The sequence below is a fragment of the Molossus molossus genome, unplaced genomic scaffold (assembly GCF_014108415.1).
Source record: "Molossus molossus isolate mMolMol1 unplaced genomic scaffold, mMolMol1.p scaffold_m16_p_2, whole genome shotgun sequence".
Classification (NCBI taxonomy): Eukaryota; Metazoa; Chordata; class Mammalia; order Chiroptera; family Molossidae; genus Molossus; species Molossus molossus.
In genome coordinates this window covers 11,591,360-11,616,146 of record NW_023425355.1, presented here as the reverse complement: position 1 = coordinate 11,616,146, position 24,787 = coordinate 11,591,360, and positions in this window count along the sequence as shown.

The following is a 24,787-nucleotide window of genomic DNA, read 5'->3' as shown; positions in this document are numbered from 1 at the left end:
GAGGTGTCTATTTAGTTCCTCAGCCCATTTTTTAATTGGATTCCTTGTCTTCCTTTTGTGGAGTTGTATGAGCTCTCTATATGTATAGGAAATTAACCCCTTATCTGATATATCATTGGCCATTATGCTCTCCCATACAGTGGGTAGCCTTTCAGTTTTGATGATTGTATCTTTCGCTGTGCAGAAGCTTTTGAGTTTGATGTAGTCCCACGTGTTCATTTTCTCCTTTGTTTCTATTGCCTTAGGTGATGTGCAGTAAAAATTCTGCTGTGTATGATGTCTGAAATTTTGTTGCCTACATTTTCTTCTAGGATTTTTATGGATTCATGAGTTACATTTAAGTCTTTTATCCACTTTCAGTTTATTCTTGTGTAGGGTGTAAATTGATGGTCTAGTTTCATTTTTTTCCATGTAGCTGTCCAATTTTCCCAACATCATTTATTAAAGAGGCTGTCTGTACTCCACTGTATGCTCTTACTACCTTTGTCAAATATTAATTTAGCATATTGCCTTGGGTCCATTTCTGGGTTCTCTGTTCTGTTCCACTGGTCTATATGCCTGTTCTTGTGCCAGTATGATTACAGTGATTTGTAGTATACCCTGAAATCTGGTATTGTGATTCCTCCAACTTTTTGGTTTATATACTTTGGATATTAACCTCCCATTGGATAAATCATTAGCAAATATATTCTTCCATTCAGTATATTTTCTTTTCATTTTATTGATGATTTCATTCATTTTGCAACAGCTTTTTAGTTTGATGTAGTCCAATTTGTTTATAATTGCTTTTGTTGCCTGATGAGACATTTCTAAAAAAAAAAATATTAAGACTATTGTCAAAGAGTTTACTGTTTATGTTTACTTCTAAAGTTTTATGATTTCAAGTCTTTATTTAATTTTATAAGTGATGAGATATAGTGTTCCAATTTCACTTGATTGCATGTATCTGTTCAGTTTTCTCAAGAGACAGTTTTTTTCTTGATAGTATATACTTGCGTTATTTCTCATAGATTAATTGACCATATACATATGGGTTTATGTCTTGGCTCTTTATTCTGCTCTATTGATCCATGTGTCTGTTTTTATGTTGGTACATTACTGTTTGATTACTATCACTTTGTAATATAGTCTGAAGCCAGGAAGTGTGATGCTTCATCTTTATTGATTATAAATATATATATATATAATTTAGGAGTATTTATTCTAATTCTGTGGGGAAAAAAGTCCTTGGTATTTTTGTAGGGATTACATGGAATCTGTAGTTTGCTTTAGTTAGTATGGGACTTTTATTGACATTAATTCTTCCAAGCTGGTATAACCTTCCATTTACTGCCATGTTTTTAATTTTCTTTCACCAATATTTTACAGTTTTTAGAATAAGGTCTTTTACCCCCTTGGTAAAATGTATTCCTAGGCATTTTTTGATGCAGCTGTAAATGGGAATCGGATTATTTTATTAATTTATACTTTGATAGTTTATTAGTATATAGAAACACAACAGAGTTCGGATTATATATCCTGCAATTTTACTGAATTAATTTATTAGTTTTAAGTGTGTGTGTGTGTACTCTGTAGAATTTTCTATATATAGTATGAGGTCATCTGCCAATAGTGACAGTTTTACTTGTTCCCTTCCTATTTGGATACATTTTTTTTCTTGTCTGATTAATGTGGCTATGACTTCCAATGCTGTGTTTAGTGAGACTAGTGAGAGTGGACATGTTTGTTTTCTTTGTGATTTTACAGAAAAATATTTCAGCTTTTCATCTTCAGTATGATGTTAGCTGTGGGTTTGTCATGGTCTTTATTATGTTGAGTTATGTTCCCTCTATATCCACTTTGTCGAAAGTTTTTAGAAATAAGTGGGTGTTAAATTTTGTTAAATGCTTTGTTGGATTTATTGAGACAATTATACAATTTTTTCCTTCATTTTATTGTGTGGTGTATATTTTGATTGATTTGTGGATATTAATCCATCCTTGAACAACTGGAATAAATTTTACTAGGTCATGATGTATAATCTTTTTAATATATTTCTGAATTTGGTTTGCTAATATTTTGTTGAGAATTTTTGCACCTATGTTTATCAAGGGTATTGATGGGTAATTTTTCTTTCTACTTTTTCTTTTGTAGTCTCTTTTTTAATTTAATTTTTTATTTAATTGATTAATTTATTTTTGTTACAGATGTTTCTCCTTTTCCCCCCACTGAAACCCACCTCTCCCACCTTCCCCGCCCTGTTCCCAGCTTAGTTGTCCATGTCCATTGTTCATGCGTACATGCATATACATTTTATGGTTTATCTCTCCCCCCACACCCTCTTCTGGGGATTGTCAGTCTGTACCCCACTCCCACGTCTCTGGGACTACCTGTTCCTCAGACTGTTATGTTCGTTATATTCCACAAATAAGTGAGATCATGTGATATTTGTCTTTCTCTACTTGGCTTGTTTCGCTTAGGATAAAACTCTCCAGGTGCATCCATGTCCTCTCAAAGGATAAAAGGTCTTCCTTTCTTACAGCTGCATAGTACTGTATTGTGTGTATGTACCACAGCTTTTTTATCCATTTGTCTACTGATGAACACTTGGGTTGTTTCTAGATCTTAGCTATTGTAAATAGTGCTGCTACACACATGGGGGAACATATGCTCTTTCCGATTGGTGTTTCAGGTTTCTTAGGGTATATTCCTAGAAGCGGGATCACTGGGTCAAATGGCAGTCAATTTTTAATTTTTTGAAGTAACACCATACTTATTTTGTTATTGGTCTGTTCAAGTTATCTATCTCTTCCTGGTTCAGTTTTGGGAGACTATGTGTTTCTAGAAATTTGTCCATTTTGCTTAGATTGTCAAATTTGTTGCTGTATAATTGTTCATGATATTTGTTAATGATCCTTTGTACTACTGTGGTGTCAGTTATTATTTCTCCTCCTTCATTTCTGATTCTGTGTATTTGGGTTCTCTCTCTTTGTTTCTTGATGAGTCTAGCTAAGGGTCCATCAATCTTGTTTACCTTTTAGAAAAACCTGCTCCTTGTTTCATTGATCCTTTAAATTGTTTTTTGGTCTCCATGTCATTTATTTCTGCTCTGATCTTTACTATTTCCTTCCTTTTACTTGCTCTGGGGTTTGCTTTCTAATTCTTTAAGTTGTGAGGTTAGACAGTCAATTAGAAATTTTTCTTGTTTTTTGAGTAGGCCTGTAGTGCTATGAACTTCCCTCTCAGAACTGCTTTTGCTGTATCCCATAGATTTTGTTTTGTTGTGTGTTAATTTTCATTGCTTTCCAGGAAGTTTTTAATTTATTCCTTGATCTTCATGGTCACCCAGTGATTGTTCAGTAACACGCTATTTAGTCTCCATGTTTCCAAATGGCTTTGCATGTTCTTGTTGCAATTTATTTCTAGTTGCATGCCATTGTGATCTGAGAAGATGCTTGATATGATTTCAATCTTCTCGAACTTGTAGAGACTTAGTTTGTGCCCTAACATGTGGTCTGTCTTTGAGAATGTCGCATGTGCACTTGAGAAGAATGTGAATTCTGTAGTTTTGGAGTATAATTCCCTGTAGTTATCTATTAAATCCATTTGATCTAGTGCTCAATTTGGAGACTGGGTTTCCTTGTTAATTTTTTGTCTAGAGGATATATCCAGTGATGTCAGTAGGGTGTTGAAGTCCCCTGCTATGATTGTATTGCTGTTAATTTCTCCTTTGAAATCCTCCAGAAGATTTTTAAAATATGTTGGTGCTCCTATATTGGGTGCATACATGTTTATCAAGGTTATATCTTCCTGTTGGATAGATCCTTTCAATATTATGCAGTGACCTTCTTTGTCTCTAGTTATGGTCTTCATTTTGAAATCTACTTTATCAGACATGAGTATTGCTACCCCAGCTTTTTTTTTTTTTTTTTCCTTTCTGTTTGCTTGAAAGATTTTTTTCCATACCTTCAATTTCAACCTATGTGAGTCTTTTGTTCTGAGGTGGGTCTCTTGTTAACAACATATACATGAGTCATGCTTTCTTATGCAGTCTGCTACTCTGTGTGTTTTTAATCGGAGCATTCAAATGATTCACATTTAAGGTGATAATTTATATGTACTTATTTATTGCCATTTTTGTTTAGTGTGGTTCTATGTTTCTTCCTATTTCTTCTACTAATTACAGCAGTCCTTTTAGCATATCTTGCAGTGCTGGTTTGGTGTTCCCTTAGCCTTTTTTTTTTTTTGGTCTGGGAAGCTTTTTATTTGACCTTCTATTTTGAATGATAGCCTTGCTGGGTAGAGTAGTCTTGGATTCAGATCCTTGTTTCTTATGACCTTGATTACTTCATGGCACCCCCTTCTGGCTTATAATGTTTCTGTCGAGAAGTCAGCTGAGAGCTTTATGGGGTTTCCTTTTTTGGTAACCTTTTGTTTATCTCTTGCTGTCTCTTGGCTTCTCTCTTTGTCTTTAACTTTTGGCATTTTAAATATTATGTGTCTTAGTGTGAGCCTGTTTGGGCTCTTCTTACTGGGGGCTCTCCGTGCTTCTTGAACTTGAATGCCTTCTTCCTTCACTAAGTTAGGAAAGTTTTCTGTTACTATTTCTTCAAATATATTCTCTAACCCTTGCCCATTTTCTTCCTCTTCAGGGACTCCTATGATGCGAATGTTATTACATTTCCAGTTGTCCCACAGTTCTTTTAAACTATCTTCCTGTTTTTTAATTGTTTTTTTTTCTTTTTTTCTTTTTGGTTTTCTGATTGGTTGATTTTTTTCTACCCTGTCTTCAAATTCACTGATCCAGTCCTCAGCTTCTTCTACTCTGCTGTTTAGTCCTTCCAACGTGTTCTTTATTTCTGCTATGTTATTCTTCATTTCCACTAGGTTGATTTTCAGTGTTTCTATATCTTTACTCAAGTGTCTTTGTTTTTAGTATCAGGGTGATACTGACCTCATAGAATGAATTTCAAAGCTTTTTCTTCAATTAAAAAAATAATTTAAGAATAATAGTTATTAATTTTTCTTTGTGTGTTCGGTAGAATTCACCTGTGAATCTAGGTTAACCTGAATTTAGTTTGTTGGGAGTTTTTCATATTACTGTTTTAATTTTGTTTATAGTATTTGTTTAGCTATGTTTTTCTGTTTCTTCCTGAAGATTGTATGTTTTTATATTTTCATCCACTTTTTGTACTTTATCCAGTTTGTTGAAATAAAGTTGTTTTTAATACTCCTTTGTAATCCTTTATGTTTTTAATTCAATTTATGTCGACTGTGATTAATGAGATTATATAGATTTCAAGTGTACATTTCTATGGAATATAATTTATATATTGCATTGTGTGCCCACCACACAAAGTAACTCCCATCAGCAGTCAATGAGACTGCTTTTCCACTATAACTTCACCAACACTTGTTATGAATTGTCTTGTTGATAATATCTATTCTACGGGTGATGTGGTATCTCATTTTAGATTTCATTTGCATTTCCCTACTATCTAGGGAAGTTGAGCATCTTTTCATTTATCTTTTGGCCATTTTTATGTCTTCTTGTTTGAAGTGCCTATTCAGGTTTTCTGCCCATTTTTCAGTTGGATTTATTTGTTTGTATGTTTGGTATTGAGTTGTATGAGTTCTTTTTTATATCGTGGACACTTACCTCTTGTTGGAGTTGTTGTTTGCAAATATATTCTCCCATTAGGTTGTAACCTCTCATGATTTTGATTATGTGGACTTGTGTAAGCACCTCCCTTTGTATACTGTGTATACCAAGTGTCCTTCACAGTCCAGCTATAGCTAAGCTAGAGAGCACAGGTTATGGGGATTCCTAGGTAACAGCAATACCAGGACCACCCTGGCAGGTTGGTTGGAGTTAGAGCTGGAATGAGTACAGCCTTGGGGAGTTCTGGGAGCATGCCAAACCTGGGCTTCCTTGGCAGGCCAGCTGAAGCTGAAGTTGGTGTTGGCACAGGGTGTGGGGAGTTAGAGGGGCAGAATTCACTGGGATCACCTTGGAAGGCTGGCCTGAGCTGTAGTTTTAGCAGTCCCAAACAGCAAGGAGTCTTAGGTATAAGCCACACTGAGGCATGGAGCTGGAGCTGGAGCTGGAGCATATCCAAAGAGCAGAAAGTCCTCGGGGCAAGCCTCACTTGAGCCACTTTGACAGGTTGGTTGAAGCTCTGGCAGTCGGGGGCTAGGGTTGCAAGGAGTCCTTGGATCGAGCTGTTCTTGGGGACACCTTGGCAACCTAGCTGTAGCTGAAGCAGGTGTGGGCGGTGGGAAGTCCTTGGAATAGGCCATGTAGGGGCAGGCCATGTAGGGGCTACCTTAAAAGCTAGCTGAAGTTGTAGCTATATGGGGTACAGGCCACAGAAACTTCTGGGGCAAGTGGCATAGAGCTGCTTTGGCAGGCTGCTTGGAAATGTTTTTGGAGTAGGTTGGGGCAGCAGAGAGTACTGGGGACAAGACCAGTACTCTCTGTAGACATTGTAGAAAGTGGGGGTATAAACCTCTGCAGTCCCAGGAACAAGTTGTGCCAGGGCCAATTTGACAATCTGCTAGAGCTGTATTTGAAGCAGGCTATGGGGAGTCCCAGGTATATGCTGTACTGACCATGAGCCGTAGCCGTAGCTGTAGCTGTTGTGGTCTGGAGGGAGTTCCATGGAGAAGCTGTGCTTGGGGCCAACTTGGTGGGCTAGCTGTGGCTGTAGTTGTAGCTGAGGCAGGCATAGACCACAGGAAGTCCTGGAGGCAACCTGTGCCAAAGCCAAGAGCTGTGGCGGGAGCTAGGGAATCTATGTGGGGTACTGTGGGAAAACCTGGAGAGCTGGTGTGGGCCTGGGGCCTGGGGTTTTGGGATGACTTTGGCCTGATGTGGGAATACCTTGATGGAGTTCCTGCCTGCACAATCAAGGTGGAAAGGAAATACGACAAATGGTACTCTTTTATTCTTCCTAAACCAGGGAGAATTCCTGCAGTTCTCCTCTCGTTTGGCAAATGATCTGGGCTTAGTAAATAGATTTCCTTCCCATATAGTATGGGTATTCTTTAAACAACTGGTTGTTTGTTTTGTTTTGTTTTTGTTTTTTTGTTTTTGCTGTGCCGAGAGCAAGATTGTCTGTGAGTGACCCCTCAGTGTTCTTTTCTTACTGCAGGTCAGTGTGTTGGGGGTGAGTTTCTCATGATACTGTGTGTGTGTGTGTGTGTCTCTTTCTCCTACATTTTTCTGTATAATCTCTTTGTCATTTGCTACATAGAACATGTTCAGTCAGCCCTCAGTTCTTGTTCAGAAGTTTCTCTGTCTATTGGTGTAAACTTTGATGTGTTTGTGGAAGGGTATTCAGGGTTTTTCTATGTTGCCATCTTGGGCTTCTCAAATGATGATGACAATTTTAACCATAGTTCTCTCAGTGGAGGAAGGAAGCTCACATTTTAGAGTTATATTTAGGAGGTAAAGTTTCAAATTTTGAAAGTAGAAAAGTAGTTCCTAAAATGGGGAAGTCTAAAAGCCTTGGACACTTTCTTTTAATGATTCGGGTTGGCAGGGAGTAAGTTAGATTTTAGATATATTTACTTCTGAGTTATATAGTGCTTTTGAGAACCCAAGCAATCCATAATAGTGACATGCTAGAAGATAGTTCAGCTATTAGGTGCTATGAGATTTTCAGTAGAGGAATGGCAAGTTCTATTACACCTTCCGTGAGTACATGAATTTGGGCATCATAGTGATGGTGGTGTAGTAAATCTATTTTAGAAGTTGCTCATGGAAAGGATCTAAAAGTAGATAAGAATCCATCTATCCCTGAAGTTAAGTCAGTTTCCCCATGCTATCTATTGATGCCTGTCATATAGAATGAAAGAGTGGGAATTATATATTTGGATTGTTTTAAGACCAGTTACACTGACTGAACTCTTGACACTGATCACTTATATTATAAATTTGTCTTTATTTTCTACTAGCAAGTTGTATGATGACTGGAGGAATTAGTCAGAATGAGCATATAATACCCAAGGTAGAAAATTGTTAGCAAACACTTAACTAGAAGTCTATTTTGATTGCCCTCTCTGAGAACCACAGTCAGATAAATGCATCCCAAGTCTAACAGTAAACATCCCTGGGCAACTCTATCTCAATTTATTCCATTTATAGTTTATCTTTCAAATATGTAATATTATTAATGACAATAAACCTAGAAAACTATGATGGAAAAATAAAAAAAATAATAAATCATTGCTTTAGTATTCTTTAAAATGAAATTATTGGATTATATGTTTTGGGTCTTTATTAACTTCTTTAAAATTAAAAAAATTATTTTCAACTTCAGTTTACATTCAATATTTCATTGTATTAGTTTCAGGTGTATGTCATAGTATTCTGGATCTTTCCAAAACTCCTTACAAAAATTTAATCTTCTATATTAAAATAGTAGAGAGTTTAGAAATTAAATTACTGTTTTCATCATCATATACTTAATTGAGATGAATAATACTCTTCAAATAGTTGATTAGTAAACCAATTCACCATTAGAAGTCGTTTTACATTTAATTAGACTTAAAATGGCTTTGCTATAAATAAAATTTCTGTCACCAACCTGTTTTGCCCCCACCCCATTGCAAAGTAACACAAAAACAATAAACTTTTCTGAATCTCTAGTTAACGATAGATATGCTTATGTGTAAATTGTCACATGGGTCAGTCCTATGGTTCATCAGGGGCAGAATTTTGTTTCTGTCATGGATATTTGTCTCAGTGTCATCTTATAGGAAAGTCTGGGTGCTTTTCCTGCTTTCAACTTAAATTTGAGCTGATCTACCACTTAAATAGATTGTGTATTTAATATCCCATGATAGTTTATTTAAAACACATTTGGCCTGAAGTATGCACAGCTTCATCCCACTACCTGTCTATTCTGCAATTTTGGGGTACCCAGACAAATTTGTCTTCAGGACACATTATTTATATTCCATTGGACTGAGGAATAAGTTTATAAATTAATTTTTTAAATTGTTGTACTAGGTTATGGTTCTTTAACTTTGAATAAAATTCCTGAGGGCAATGAAATGTCAAAATAGGCATGGTTGGACACTACTTTGAGATAATAATTTGTTCCCCTCTGCCATAATCTTCTTTACTTTTTCCATATTCTATTTTATTGTCTCTGGGGAAGTATGTGGCATAGAGTTATCTGTGGGGATTTCTAACTTTGTTTATATAACTCAAACACGTAAGAAAATATAAAGTTTGTAAAAATATTTTAGAGTTATTCTTGACACATCCGATTCTCCCATACTTCAAATCTCATCCATCAGCTAAGTCCATTGACTCTATCTTCAAAATACAACAAGAATCATACTACTTTCACTACTCATTCTGCTACAATTCTGGCCTGAGTCATCATAATCTCCACCCTCGGTCACTAAAATAATCTTCTAATTAATCTATCTCTCCCATAAATAGTTTATTCTTAAAAAATACACAGAGTGATACTTTAAAATGTAAATTAAATTATCACTCTGTCCTAAACTCCATAGTCTAGGGGTTCTTAATCACATTTGTATCATAAACCCCTTTTGTAGTCTGGTGAAACCTCTGGATTTCTTCTCAGAATATTTAAAAATACAGTTAAAAAACAAAACAAAACAAAGTAAATGAGTTGTTCAGAAATATATAGCCAAAGTATATTTGAAAAGAAAATTTATGAGAGAGTAATATATATGATTCTTAATGCATTAAACAACAAGATCTAGGATCGGGTCCAATAACTATCAAAATTGTAATAAGTATGAACGATATTTTAAGATATGTGCAATAACTATTATATGATATAAAATTGTATTTATTTTCTATTTGTGACAAATTACAGGTAATATTAATAGTAGTGTGGTTTGTTGCTACATTCATAATGGAAGGAAATGCCAAATTTTAGTTAAGGATTAATGAAAATAAAGATGTAATTTTTTTTCCCAGCTAGGTTTAGCAACCTTCTGAATTCTATAAAAGACTTTCATACATTTGTGTCCTACATTTGTGTCCTCCCATTTCACACAATGTAAAAGTAAAGTCCTCAGCATTTATAAAGTCCTAATGATCAATTCTCTTCTATATTATTTTCCATTTTTTCCTCCTTTAGTCACTGCTCTCTTGTCACAGTAGCTTCCTTCAACAAGCTAGGTATGCCTCCACTTTAGAGTGTTTTCACAGGCTATTTCAAGCTTTCTTATTAGTGAGTCATAATGGTTCTTTACATATTCTGCATACAAGACCTTTATATGATATATATTTTAAAAATATTTTATCCCTATCTATGAATTGTCTTTTCATATTCTTAGCAGCCTCTTTGTAAAAAAGCAAACATATTTAGAAGTAGGAAGCCTCAGAAGGTGTACAATAGGATGGTTTTATTAGCATAAACAACTCACATAGAGAAATGCATTATATCCCTCTTAATTCCCTAATCCAAGTGTTGGGATCCACCAATCAATCTGCACATTAGATAAATGAATACTCCGATCTATAATGTTTACTGTACATTAATATTCAAGATACCATTAGCTGATGGAAGTACCCCCCCCCCAAACATCAAACATCTATGAATGACTTTGGGAAAGGCCCATGGTGATTATTTAGATTAATTTTGGCATTAAAATGTATTTATTCAGCTTCATTTGAACTATTCTCTGAGAATTTTAACAGTACTTTTAGTTTATGATGATACCTCACATCCATCTAAAAGTTGAGGTGCCTGTTTCTAATTTGGATAGTTTTATAGCAAAACAAAAACCAAAAAAAAATAAAATAAAATAAAACTGAAAAAAAAATCAGAATAATGGGATTTCAAAAATTACCAGGCTTCCAGGAGTTGGGTCCTCCTGCGTGGCACCATTTTTTGACTTAAAAAATGGCTACAATTTAAAACCTGTTGATGTGAACATGTAAATCTGAAACCAGGTAGAAATTACTTTTTAGATTTATGAAAGAGAGGAACAATTACCTCCAACAGTGCTCTTTTAAAGCTTTTTTTCAAGCATGGTTTTAGAACCACCTGCATTAGAGTCGCTTGCACACCTGTTAAAAAAAGTAAATTCTTAATCAAAATTTTACATGTCAGTACCGAGAAATCTGTACTGTTTATATTTTCCTGGTATATTTATTTCTATCACATTTTTTTCTGTCTGATGTAGTGTGATATTGTTTTAATTTGACTTCTAATAAACAGCATATAGCTTGGTTAAAAACGACAACCTGAAAATTAATGTGACCATTCAACATATTCCAATTTTGTGATTAATGATGTATTGGAATTATTTTTGTCATCTTATGTTTTCCACATAGTTTTGTTTTCCTTTTTTCTCCTTTCTCACATTTTATTGGATTGTTTCCCTGTATCCCCACTTTAACTCTTTTGAAACTTGTATTACATTGATATTCTTCTATTAACAACCAGACACATTTCTGAAAATATCTTTGCCAAATATAGTTGATTAATATTTAACAACACTGTCTTATATTTAAAAAATTAAGAAATGTAAATTTCAAAGGCTGATTTAAATAATCTCTCATAACACCCACACACCAAATATATGATTTAGTTTATAATATTTATTTTCGAAATGTGGTTAAGAAACTACTGACATTAGAATCACCTGAAGTGATTATTAAAGTTGCAAATACCGGAGCCAATTCCAGTTCGACTGAATTAGAATCTCTGAGGGAAGAGTGGCTAGAAATCTACATTTTAAAATAGGTTCCTAGGATATTTTCTATGCATAATAAAGTTTTAGAATACTTACATTAATGCCCAGTTCAGCACTTGGCACCTAATGAATGAAACAAACTGATGAACAAAATTGACCCAGAGACATAGAGGTAGGGTACAAACTGACAAACCTTAGACGAGGGGATAGGGGGAGGAAGAGATAAACCACAGAACTTATATGCATATATGAATAACCAATAGACGTAGACAAAAAAGCTGGGGATGGGGAGGAGGGTGTCAATGGGGGAAAAAGGAGAAACATCTGTAACAAAAACAAATCAATAAAATAATTTAAAAAAATAAGTTCCTAGAATATTTTCTATGCATACTAAAGTTTTAGAATACTTACCTTAATGCCCACTTCCGCACTTGACACCTAATTTCTTAACAAACACTTGCTGGTATTATTTTTATTGAATTTCATATTTTGGGAAGATAACAGAAATGCTGATTTCTTTCATCATTGCAGGTAATAGCAAAATGAATACTTATAATTTCTCTCAGAACATCTGTGCTTATATCCAAAAGATCTATCTATATGTGTAAATAAGCAACTACTATGTACTATTCTTAATTAAAGAATAGGTATGTTACATATTTCTTACCTGCTGCCTTTGTAATTGGTTATTGCTTGGTTTACTGAAGTAGAAGGAGAGACATATAGAAGACAATAGTGTAGAACCGCACAGAAAGAATTGACAAGAGCTGTCTTTAAGATAACGGAAAATGCCGCTCTATAAAAGGGAGCAGGAACGTTTGATCTAAAGTTCACCTGTCCGGTATGAAGGTCAAAATACATCCACATGCACCCCTGGCCTCTGACTTTTTAGAAGCAAAATTAGTATGGGCTTTGGAGAATTTAAATCTAAATTTTGCCATCTATTAACTGTTTGGCTGTGAAAAAGTTACTTAACCAATATAGGCCAATAGTTTATCCAAATCTAATATTGGTGGTAGCGATAATACCTAAGCTATTGGGTTGGTTTAAGTACAAATGAGATTGTGTATATGAGACCACATAGCAAAATTAAGGGGTATAGTATTATCAATCGATAGTAATTTCCTTTCTATTTATTTCACCTATTTGCAAGTGTGCTTTGGTCAGTAACAAAATTTTATACACCAATGTTACTGGTGAGCTACTTGCTACTTTGAGCCCCTGATATTTACAGTTTCTCAGCCCAAGTCTTGTACTCTGACTTATGAACAGATCATATAAAACCCTACTGTTTCTGAAGAATATTGCTTGTCTCTCAGAACATAATGCTCTGATTTGCTTTTCCAGATATACAGCATTTTCTCTCGGGTCAGAGAATGCAAGAATAAAACTGTATTTAGGGCCCACCTTATCTTGGTTAGTGACGGGGATGGAAAGAATTAGATTAAGAATTTATTGAAATCCTTTTTTCAGAAAACCTGATCTGGTGGTCTCTTTTGCTTATAGCAGGACTTAAACTATACTAATACAGTAGACAAAGTGAACTGTACTGATTAACATACTTTTTAGTGAGTTATGATCTGAACAAGAATGTTTTACAAATACACACACACACACACACACACACACACACACACACACACACATAGAATTTAGCTTAGGCCAGAGCCAAATCTGTGTGTGTGTGTGTGTGTGTGTGTGTGTGTGTGTGTAAATAATTAATCCTCACCTGGATATTTTTTAGGCAGAGTGGAAAGGAGGGAGGAAGAGAGAGAGAGAGAGAGAGAGAGAGAGAGAGAGAGAGAATGTAAGAGAGACACATTGATTGGTTGCCTCCATATGATCCCAACCAGGGCTTGGGATTGAACCTGTAACCCAGGTTTGTACCCTTGACTAGAATCAATCCTGTGACCCTTTGGCCCTCTCTCTAACCACTTAGCAAGCTGGCCATGGCTCTATATATTTTTGAAAGCTATTATACTGCAACTAAACTAGAACTTCAACTGCTTCTAACTAAGCCTAAGTGCCCTACACCTCTGTATCAGTTGGTCTGTGTTCTTGGTAGATACAAAGCACAATATTCAAACTGAACATTCAAACCCATACCTCAACCAAGTTGTATTACTATGAACTATGGCTGACTAACAGGGGAGCTGGTACTTGGCATCAAATATTTTTGAGGAATTTGGATGTATAAAAATTCTTGATATAAAAAAACAAACAAAAAATACGCGGAATTTCACTTAACATAATACACTCTAGGTCCATCCATGCTGTCTCAAATGGTAAGATTTCTTTTTTTTATGACAAAATATTATTTCATTTTATATATGTATCACGACTTTTTTCTCCACTAATGTATTGATACTAAGTAAAATAAGTCAGAAAAAGACAAATACCATATGCTATCACTTATATGTGGAGTCTAAAGAACAAACTGAGCAATCAATATAGAAGCACTCATAATTACAGAGAACAAACTGACGGTTGCCATTGGGGATAGGGGTTTAGGAGATAGGCAAAAAATGTGAAGGGAATGAGAAGTACAAATTAATAGTTACAAAAAATAGTTATGGTGATATGGAGTACAGAGTGGGGAACACTGTATAAAGTACATGATTATTTGACAACTATGCTGTATCTGTGAAAATAATACAAAATAGTGTTGAATGTACATTGTAATTGAAAAATAAAATTAAAAAGAGAATACTTGAAATGTGTCAATAGTTTCTTGGCTTGTGTTCACAGATCTTTTCTCTATTTTGAAATTTGAAAATCCACTGAGTTCAACAAATGGAAACTATCCCTAAAGAGCAGTTCACATTTGTTGTCCTCTTACTGATATTTATTTAATGCTTTGTTCTCCTCATGATCTAAGATTTCCATTCAACATCAGCTAAGATGGTTATTTTTCAGTGGAAATGTATTTATTTGCCACTTGTGTAGTAAATATGATAGTTGGAGAGTTGCCTCATAGCCACAAAACAGAGAAAATTATATATAACATCAATGTGAATTGTCTCTGGGTGTGAGGGCCAGAAGCATTAAAGGGATCCATTTGTACATGGCCTGACCAAATGCAGAGAAAGTGTGTTATATAATTTCCAAAAGAAACAACGATAATATATTTTAACTACATAAAAACAATTTTTAGAAAATTATATAAAATATTTTACTTGGTTTTAATTAATTTCATTTCAATTTGTTAAATAAACAAATATTTTTAAATGAAATAATTTATTTTCAGAAGCATAAATTGGACTCAGAATATGTCCTCATTCATAATTAAAACAGAGAATATAGGTTTTCTTCTGAATTTAGGAAGTTCCTTTTTGCCCATTGACACGTGCACTTATTTTTAAAGGTATGCCTTATTAAATGCAATACAGTTTACTCCCTTCCTCTCTTCTACTTTTGTCTCTTGGCTATAATGTTATGGAGCTGTTAAAAGTAACCATATTAGTGTAAAATTATAAACACCAGTTTTGCTTGTTTTTTAAATAATAGCAGTGATAGAGAAATTTGTGATAAGCTATGAGGAAGGTACTCATTATGGCAATTTCTTTTCCAGCCTCTTCCTATGGGACAAATCCTTCATGCTTAACTGGGAGTTTCAAAACTTCATTTGAAAACTCCCACAACTATGGATTTTCTGTAAGGAGGTTGTGCATTAAATATTGCTAAAATAGCCCTGGCTGGTTTGGCTCAGTGGTAGAGCATGGGCCCTAGGACCAATTAGTCTCGGGTTTGATTCCAGTCAAGGGCATGTACCTGGGTTGTGGTTTGGTCCCTGGCCCTGGTCAGGGTGGTGCAGGGGGCAACCCCTCTCATATCAGTGTTTCTTTCTCTCTTTCTTTCCCACTCTATCTGAAGATAAATAGAAAAATATCCTTGGGTGAGGATTAAAAATATATATTGCTAAAATATCTGATAGAATATAACATTATAAGATGTTTTATAAAAAGGTTTGAAATTTGAAGAAACTGAAAATACTAGCAAAACCATAAATTACATAGATTATTCTATGCATATATGATTCTTAGTAAAAAAATAAATAAAAAATAAATTAATTAAAAAGCTGTTGCTTATTTAGTGGTAAGAATGACCACATGGTTTTGTGTTCCTCTTCAGAATCACTCTTAATAAATAACTAAAAAATTAACTCAGTAAACAATTATTATTTAACTAGATAATTTATTGTCCTTTTTTTTTTTTTTTTTTTGGTGGAGAAAAGTATATTCCCTCACTGACTCATTCATTCATTAACTCAATCACTTATTTATTATGCTTTTGCAAACATTTTCTTCAATAAAAGTACTGGAAATGCAGATGTAAAAAATAGTAAGTCTTTTGACCATAGCTGTATGTGTTATTTAAAATCCTGATAAAAAGTCGAATTATTATACATGGAATTTGCAGCATGTTACAGATTCTCCCATTCTGTCTGCAAAACAGATATTTTACGTCTGATAAAATGTCAATGAAGACTGAAATTTAATGAGAAGCTGAATTTCAAGGAATGACTGAAAAAAAGTACTAAGTCAATTTGACTGATTATGCCTTTGTTTATTTGCATCTGTGGCTTGTTGGGATAATCTGGAAATATTTTATTCAATAGGTCAATTGTTGGAAGGACAACGTAGGCTGTCTTGATTCAGGCTGGTGATCTGGCAAAAGGGGACTTTATTTACAAGACTAGATGATGCAATGAAAATGATTTCTGCAAATCCATTGCTACTACTGATGGAAAACAATTGAGAACACATGTTTAACTTTGGGTGGGCTGAGTGTGTCATCTTTGTGTGCAGTGTCAGCATGTCATGATTCCAAGCTATAAAATGTGCCTGGAGAGATAATTGCTTGTGAAAATCATACCACATGAGAAATGTGGATTTCTCATATATTTATAAGTAATAACTAACCTTTCCAAAACACTTTCTGTGTTCCTGGTTTTATAGAACTACAATCTGAATAAACCCTATAAAGCAGATACTACTATGTCCTTCTTTTATAGATGAAAAGACTGAGGCTAAGAGAGATTAAGTAATTTGTCTAAGATTCCAGATTTATTAAGGAATTAGGGTAAAATTTAATCAAATAATCTGACTTTAGAACTCAGTTGCTTAACCATTATGCCAGATCTATGAAGAGTGCTTCAACTTCAGTACATCTAGAAATTTACAATTTATTATTATAGATGTGGCTTTAAGACAGGATTTCCTCATTTAGTTTTCCAAACTTTCAGATCCAACTTCCTAACCTAATTAACATTTCTATACCTCAGTGCTCTCACCTAAAACTGGAAAGATAAATATCTACCTCATAGGGTTGTTTCAATTTTTAAACAAAATAAGGTCAGGTAATATGGTATGCACCAGATAATGTGTGTCATAGAAAATGTTAATGAATTTAATATTTTAAATAAGAATAATAATGATAATAATAAAAGTACTTGACATTTACTGATGAATTACTATGAATCAGTCATTGAATTAAGCATATTTTATTGTGTCTTATAATCCTCACAAAAATATGATGAGGCAAACATATATTTTGCTAATGAGGCCACTGAGGCAGAGTAAAGTTAATTAAAATTATGAACATCACAAAACTAGAAAATTTTAGAGACACAATTGGAAACCCAGGAAATTTGGTGTATTTTTTTTTTATTATATAGACTGGGCCTTGCTTTTCTGTTTTGTTTTTTATTTATTTATCTTCTGTTCAGTAATGGGGCAAAACTGACCAGTAACTATGTTCTTACTAACCTCTATGCAAACACTTCTGTTATTTGCAACAGCAAAACTTTGTTCCTTTCTGGAAGGATGGTGAAGGAAAGTAGCTTGCTGAAGAATCAGCCAGACGTAGTATGGGTGAAACACAGTAAGCAAGGGAGGGAGTTGTTGGAGGAAAGAAGAAGAAGGGATGATAGAGGAACAGGATGTTAACAGGGAGAGTAGTTGGGCAGCTGTTGTGGTAATTACTTCTCTTTTTCCTTATGTGACAATGGCTATATTGTTTTATTCCACTTAGAATTTCTTTATGTCTAATTTAAAAGAATTGATTAATTTACACAACTATTAAGTATAACCAATGACTTTGTTTCATGAGCCCTTTCCCATATGGTGTGGGTGATGTTTTTATTCAAATGAATAGTTGAGCTAGTTGATTTTTTTTTCAGAATCACATGCACTATTTTTTAGTATTACTTATTTGCTAGGATACCATCACCTGAACCAGGGAAGTGGTTATTAGATTTTATTCCTCTGGCCCAGCCTGTATGAATCAGTAGATTGAATGTTGTCCCATGGACTGAGAGGTCCAGGCTCCATTCTTGGTCAGGGCACAGCCCGGGTTGCAGGCTGAATCCCCAGTAGGGGGCATGCAGGAGGCAGCCAATCAATGTTTCTGTCTCTCCCCCTTCTTCTCTCTCTATAAAATCAATAAAAACATATTTTTTTAAAAAGATTTTACTACTCTGCAGTCTCCACAACATAACTTCAAAGGATACATAAAGCCCCTAAAAGTATTATTTAATGAATAATTGACCTGATTCAATCTATAAAAAAGATTACCCTAAAATTATATGTCTTTAAAAGGAAAGGAACCACTGCTATACTTATCCTTGATGCCTGCAATTTACTCCTTTATCTATCACCTAGTGTGGAGATATGGGGAAAAAAATTGACCCCTCTGTTTCAGTGCTTTCAAATGCAAATCGCCCCCTCTCCTATTGTGTTTGTCTTATAAAACTATTAAATGAATTACTGCATGAAAGTGCTTACAACAGTTCCCGGTAGTCAGTATGCATTCAATAAGTAATTTTCCCCTTTTATTGTTTTCTGGTGTTTAGCCTTTGCTTAGCATTTTAAAATTTATGAATGACAATTTTGCTTACTTTTAAGAACTATTAATTGAGCACCTCCTATGTAGTAGACATTTGGTATATTTTGGAGCTAAAGAAAAAATACAGAGCTTATTCATTTTTTTAAAAGACTCATGATTTGTTGATGGTGGCCATTCTGACAGGTGTGAGGTGATACCTCATTGTTGTTTTAATTTGCATCTCTCTGATGATTAGTGATGATGAGCATGTCTTCATATGTTTGGAGAGGTGTCTATTTAGTTCCTCTGCCCCTTTTTAATTGGATTATTTGTCTTCCTTTTGTGGAGTTGTATGAGCACTCTATATGTATTAGAAATTAACCCCTTATCTGATATATCATTTGGCAATTATGCTCTCCCATAATATACCCTAAGAAGCCTAAAACACCAATCAGATAGAATATATGTACCCCCATGTTTGTAGCAGCACTATTTACAATAGCTAACATCTGGAAACAGCCCAAGTGTCCATCAGTAGACGAATGGATAAAAAAGCTGTGGTACATATACACAATGGAGTACTAGGCAGCTGTAAGAAAGAAAGATCTCTTGTCCTTTGAGACTACATGGAGGGACCTGGAAAGTATCATCCTAAGTGAAACAAGCCAAACAGAGAAAGACAAGTTTCATATGATCTCACTTATTTGTGAAATATAATGCACATAACAGTCTGAGGAAGGGGTTAGTCCCAGAGACACAGAAGTGGGATACAGATTGACAATCCCCTAAATAGGGGGGGGGGATAAACCACAGAACTTATATGCATGAATGCATGAACAGTGGACATGGACAACAAACTTGGGAAAGGGCAGGGAGGGAGGGGAAGGGGGGAATCAGTGGGGGGAAAATGAGAAACATCTGTAACAAAAATTAATAAAATAAATAAATAAATAAATAAATAAATAAAAGACTCATGGATAACAGTGGATATAGACATGTAAACAACAAATTCTAAAAGTGGTATGAGGAATGCATAAGTACATTATTGAGAGTAAGAATAAATTTGAACTATAAATCTCACTTTAGGGCTAGTGTGCTCTAGATAACTAAATCCTATCAGAGTTTGATTCCTACAATCCTTCAACTTCTCAAAGAAAGGCCATGCTTTGTTGAACTTTTGGTAAGGCATCCAGTGACAAAGGAGCAGATTCACTTCCTCTTAACAGTAAACTGTGCAAGATAATCATTCAATTCCATATTCATCTTCACAAAGTACAATATTGTCATAGAGTTTTACACATTTAAATTGATATTTTGGCTTCCTCCATGATTCACTGCTGTGTAACATCAGCATGATCACAAATGGGTAATTCCTCAAGTGGTTAAACAAAACCTATAATTTATTGAGAAAAACAGCTGAGAGTGTATGTAATGACTCCATCTTCCAACATATTTGAAAAGGTTCAGTACGCCTTTGGAAGTCTATTCTGTCAGAGAAAAATAAATCTTAAAGTATTTTCCCCACTAATGAAAATAAAATGGTAAATGGAAGGATGCATATTTTATTAGGTATCTCTTTAAACCAAGGGTACAGGACATTCAACATTAATGACAATAAAAATAAACCAAAATATAATATGTAAGCATATGATGCAGGAATTGGTGGAATACTTGTTTCTTTCTTTGTTTATATGTAGCTCTCACTATTGATTGAGAAATAAGTGGATTTGCTGTGATATTCTCATCAATTAAGCCATAAAATGCCACAGTATCATTCTGTAGAATACAATGTCATGGAACCATGTGATTATATGGCTGTGATTCACAATGAATTTTGTCCTAGGCTCAAAGTATTATGTGATATTTTTATGCCCAATATATAGTGATTAATAATGGAAAATAGGTCTAATAGAGTAAATAAGCATATTTTATACATTTATCTTTGACAAACAGCAATACTTATGTGTTAGAATTTAATTACAAGAGAGTAGAACTTCTGGAATGGTGGAGTGAAGACCTTATAAATACACTACACCAAAAAAAAAAAAAAAAAACCTGGAAAAAGAAAATGACAAAATCATTTTCTTAAAATCCTAACTTGAAGATATTTTTCCATTGATTATATTTTTAGTTAGAGTGGGAGGGAGAGAGAGTAACATAGATGTGAGAAAGACATATCAAATGGTTGTCTTCTGCACAACCCCGACTGGGGCCAGGGATCAAACCCGGAACTGAGGTACGTGCCCTTGACTGGAAATTGAACCCATGACTCTTTCGTCAGCAGGTCAATGATCTAACCATTGAACCAAACCCTACAGGGCTGTCAAAATAACTTTTTACAGAACTCCTGTAATTAAGCTAAAGTTTGCAAAAATCTAAGGGGTATTTGTTTGAGAAAAAAATGTTAAAACTGAGTAAGAACTGTAAGGATTGTGGTGGTTTAAACTGGCCTACCTTTACCCTACTCTTTTCAGTTACACAATAGCATCAAAAAGCAGCAATCTTGCAACTATGATAGTTAGTAAAACCATTGGTCTTGTACTCACTGGAGAAAGAAAACCAGGTTTGGAGGTCCTGAAGAAACTCCACCCCCAGAATGGTATCACTATTCAAAATGCCTCCCAGATCTCTTGAGAAGCCCCTCCTATCAAAATGTTTTTGTCTTTACTTAATTCAGAGCTAATTCTGCAGGAAAAAAAAGTAAAACATTCTGTATTCTCAGCATGTTTGTCAAAAGCAATATACAGCAATTATTTAACATTAGAGCTGCTTAAAGCTATGATATCTGTTGGGTTTAACAAGTACCTGGCCAAAAATTAAAATAAAAGTCTGGGAAACAAAATGTCTACAGAGGGCTTTGGAAAACTAGTATGTTTGTAGGGAGATAGACAGCCACACACATGTGCAAGGATATGTGCATTTTGAGGCAAGAATTGATAGGGCCCAGATTTTTCACCTCTTGCTGACACTGAGCACCTGTGCATACACGACGTTTATGGCAAAATTCTAAACTACATGAGTGTTGAAGTCATGACACAGCATGCACACAAAGCTCCCTTGGCAAAATGTGGAAGGGCTTTTGGTTTAAAATACTTAAGGAAGCATCTGAACAATCATTATCTGACAAGGTAATAAAGCAGAGACTTCAGTGGTCACACACAACAAAGATTATGAACAAAGAAGGTGTCTAGGAAAATCACTAAACAAACAAGCAGCAATAGTAACAACAATAAACAACAGTAATTATATGAAATCTTGGGGGGACTTTTTATTTCCATAGTTGCCACATTATATTGCCCTATAATATTTAAATTATTCAGTTTTCAAGAAAAAATAAAGGAGGCATAGAAAAAAAATACAGGAGATTATGGTCCATATGCAGGGGAAAAAAAGAGGAAGAAGAAGAAGTAAAAGAAAAAAAGAAAAGAAAAGAAACTGTATCTGGCCCTGGCCAGTTTGGCTCAGCAGTTAGAGCATCAGCCTGCGGTCTGGAGAGACCGGGGTTCAGTTCCCGCTAAGGGCATGTACCTCGGTTGCAGTTTGTCCCCGGCCCTGGTTGGGTTCTGCGGGTGGCAACCACTTTATGTGTCCCTTTCACCTTGATGTTTATCTCTCTCTCTCTCTCCTTCCACCTCCATCTGAACAAAAAATGGAAAAATGTTCTCGGGTGAAGATAAAAAAAAATAAAAAAGAAACTATATCTGAAGAAGCCCAGAGTTTGGACTTACTAGACAAATATTTTAAATCATCTATTACAATCTGGTCAAAGAACAAAAGCAAAATATTTATATTAAAATAGAAGAAAGCATAAGGAGGACATCACATCAAATAGAAAAGATAATTGAAGAGACAATCTATTTTTTAAAAAAAGAACCAGCAAGTTTCCTCAGTTAAAAAATAAAGTATTATAATTAAAAAATCACTATGTAGCCTGGCTAAGAAAAAAATTACTAGTCTTGAGGCTAGGTCAATTTATATTATCTAGTTTGAGGAACTAAAAGAGAAACAAATGAATAAAACCTTTTTTTTTTTTTTTTTTTTTTTGGTACATGCCCCTAGCAGGAACCGAACTTGAGATTCTCTGGTCCATAGGCCGACACTCCAGCCACTGAGCCAAACTGGCCGGGGCCAAATGAATAAAACTTAACAAAGCCTCATATCCTATGGAATGGGAAAAATCCTTGTAAAACATATATCAAGCAAGGGGTTAACATTCAAATTATATAAACAACACAAAATTCAGTAACATTAAAAGAAACAATCTGATTAAAAAATGGATACCAGGCCCTGGCCAGACAGGTCAGTTGGTTAAGTGCATTGTTTAGATTCACCAACATTGTGGTTTGATCCCTGATTAGGACACATATAGGAATCAACCAATTAATGCATGGATGGGTGGAACAATTAATTTCTCTCTCACTCTCCCTTTTCTGCATTCTCTCTCAAATCAATAAATAAAAATTTACAAATATATTTTATAAATTGGGCACAGAAACTAAATAGACATTTTCCTATATAAGACATCTAATTAAACAAAAAAGTACATGAAAATTTGCTTATTATTATTATTATTTATCAGGGAAATGAAAATCAAAACATAAAATTATATCTCACACCAGTTAGAATGATTATCATCTGGAAGTTCAGAGATAAGTGTTGGTGATGATATGGAGAAAAGGGAACATATATACACTGTTGGTTCCACTGCTATGAAAAAGAGTATAAACTTTCCTTGAAAAATTAAAAATAGAACTACCACATTATCCAGACTTCCCACTTAGGGGTATATATCCAAAGAAATAAAAACATGATATTGAAGAGATATCTGCACTGGCATATTCATTTCTGTATTATTCAAAATAGCATATATATATATATATATATATATATATATATATATATATATACTAAACTAAACTAAAAGTCCCTCAATATCCCGCATAATAGAATAATTTTCAGCCATAAGAAAAGAAATCTTGTCTGTTGTAACATATATGGACCATGAGGACATTATGTTACGTGAGATAAGTTAGTTAGAGAAAGACAAATATTATATGTAATGTCTTACATGTGGAATATAAAAAAGCTAGATTTTTAAAAACAGAGAGTAGAATAATGCTAACTGGGGGTTCGGGGGTGGGAAAATTAGAGTGATGTTGTTTAAGGATACAAATTTGCAACTAGTATATAAATAAGTCCTGGAGATCTAATGGGCAGCATAGAAATGATAATCAAGAATACTGTGTTATAAACTTCAAATTTGCTAAGAAACTAGACATTATTTGTTCTCATCACCAAAAAGAAGTAATATTTATGTGATGGGATACAGACATTAGCTAATACTATGGTGGTAATCCTATTGAAATGCATGAAGGCATAAAATCAATGCAGTGTACACCTTAAAGGCACATACTGTTATATGACAATTATATTTCAGTAAAAATAAAAGAACAAAGATTCAGATACCTGTTGAACACCATAAGGTTTACCAACATGTACATAATGGTTTTCCCAGAAGAATGAGTTACTTTATAATGGAAAAAAGAGTCATTTCAGCAGGAATATATTAATTCTAAATTAGAATAAGTATAGTAATTAGGATTCATACAGAAATTATAATTCTGGCTTTGTGTATTTTTTTCTTCTTTTCTCAGAATTGCTTTTGTTTCTGGTGGAAATGGAGTCCTTTCTCAGAGTGAAGAGAAAAACATCTCAGGAGACTCACATGTGGGAGGATGAGTTTTAGTGGTGAGATTCATTGCAGAAGCAAAATCAAAGGATTGCCTCTGGGTTCCCTGTGTCTCATCTCTGTCAGTACCCCCATGGAAAAAGTCAAATATTTTCTTCATCAAGCCCAGTGTAAAGACCAAGGTCCAGAAATTCTGTGCCATTGGTCCAGTCCATATCAAAGCTTAGCCTTCGTTTCTGTCTGGCTAGTTTAGCTTCTATTCCTGGATGTAGTCCATACTGTGCTGTGTACAGGTATAAATTTGGAATCTGTGTGGCTGCTGTGCCATAGGTGGCTGCTAGGTCCACGTAAGTGATCAGTGTGAGCACGTGTTACAGAGAGAGAGAGCACTCTGTTAAATTTGGGTTATATTATCCCAGGCTTGGGAAGGACTAGGCAATTCTTCAAACTAACCGATTAATTTCCCAGACTTTTGTAGGGTTCTGCTGGTTCCTACCCTTAACCAATCCATTTTCTAGAATTTTCTTGGGTTCTGTGTTTCCTATCCAAGCCAATCCTCTTCCCAGGCTAGACTCTGTCCCTTTATGGTCACCATCTCAG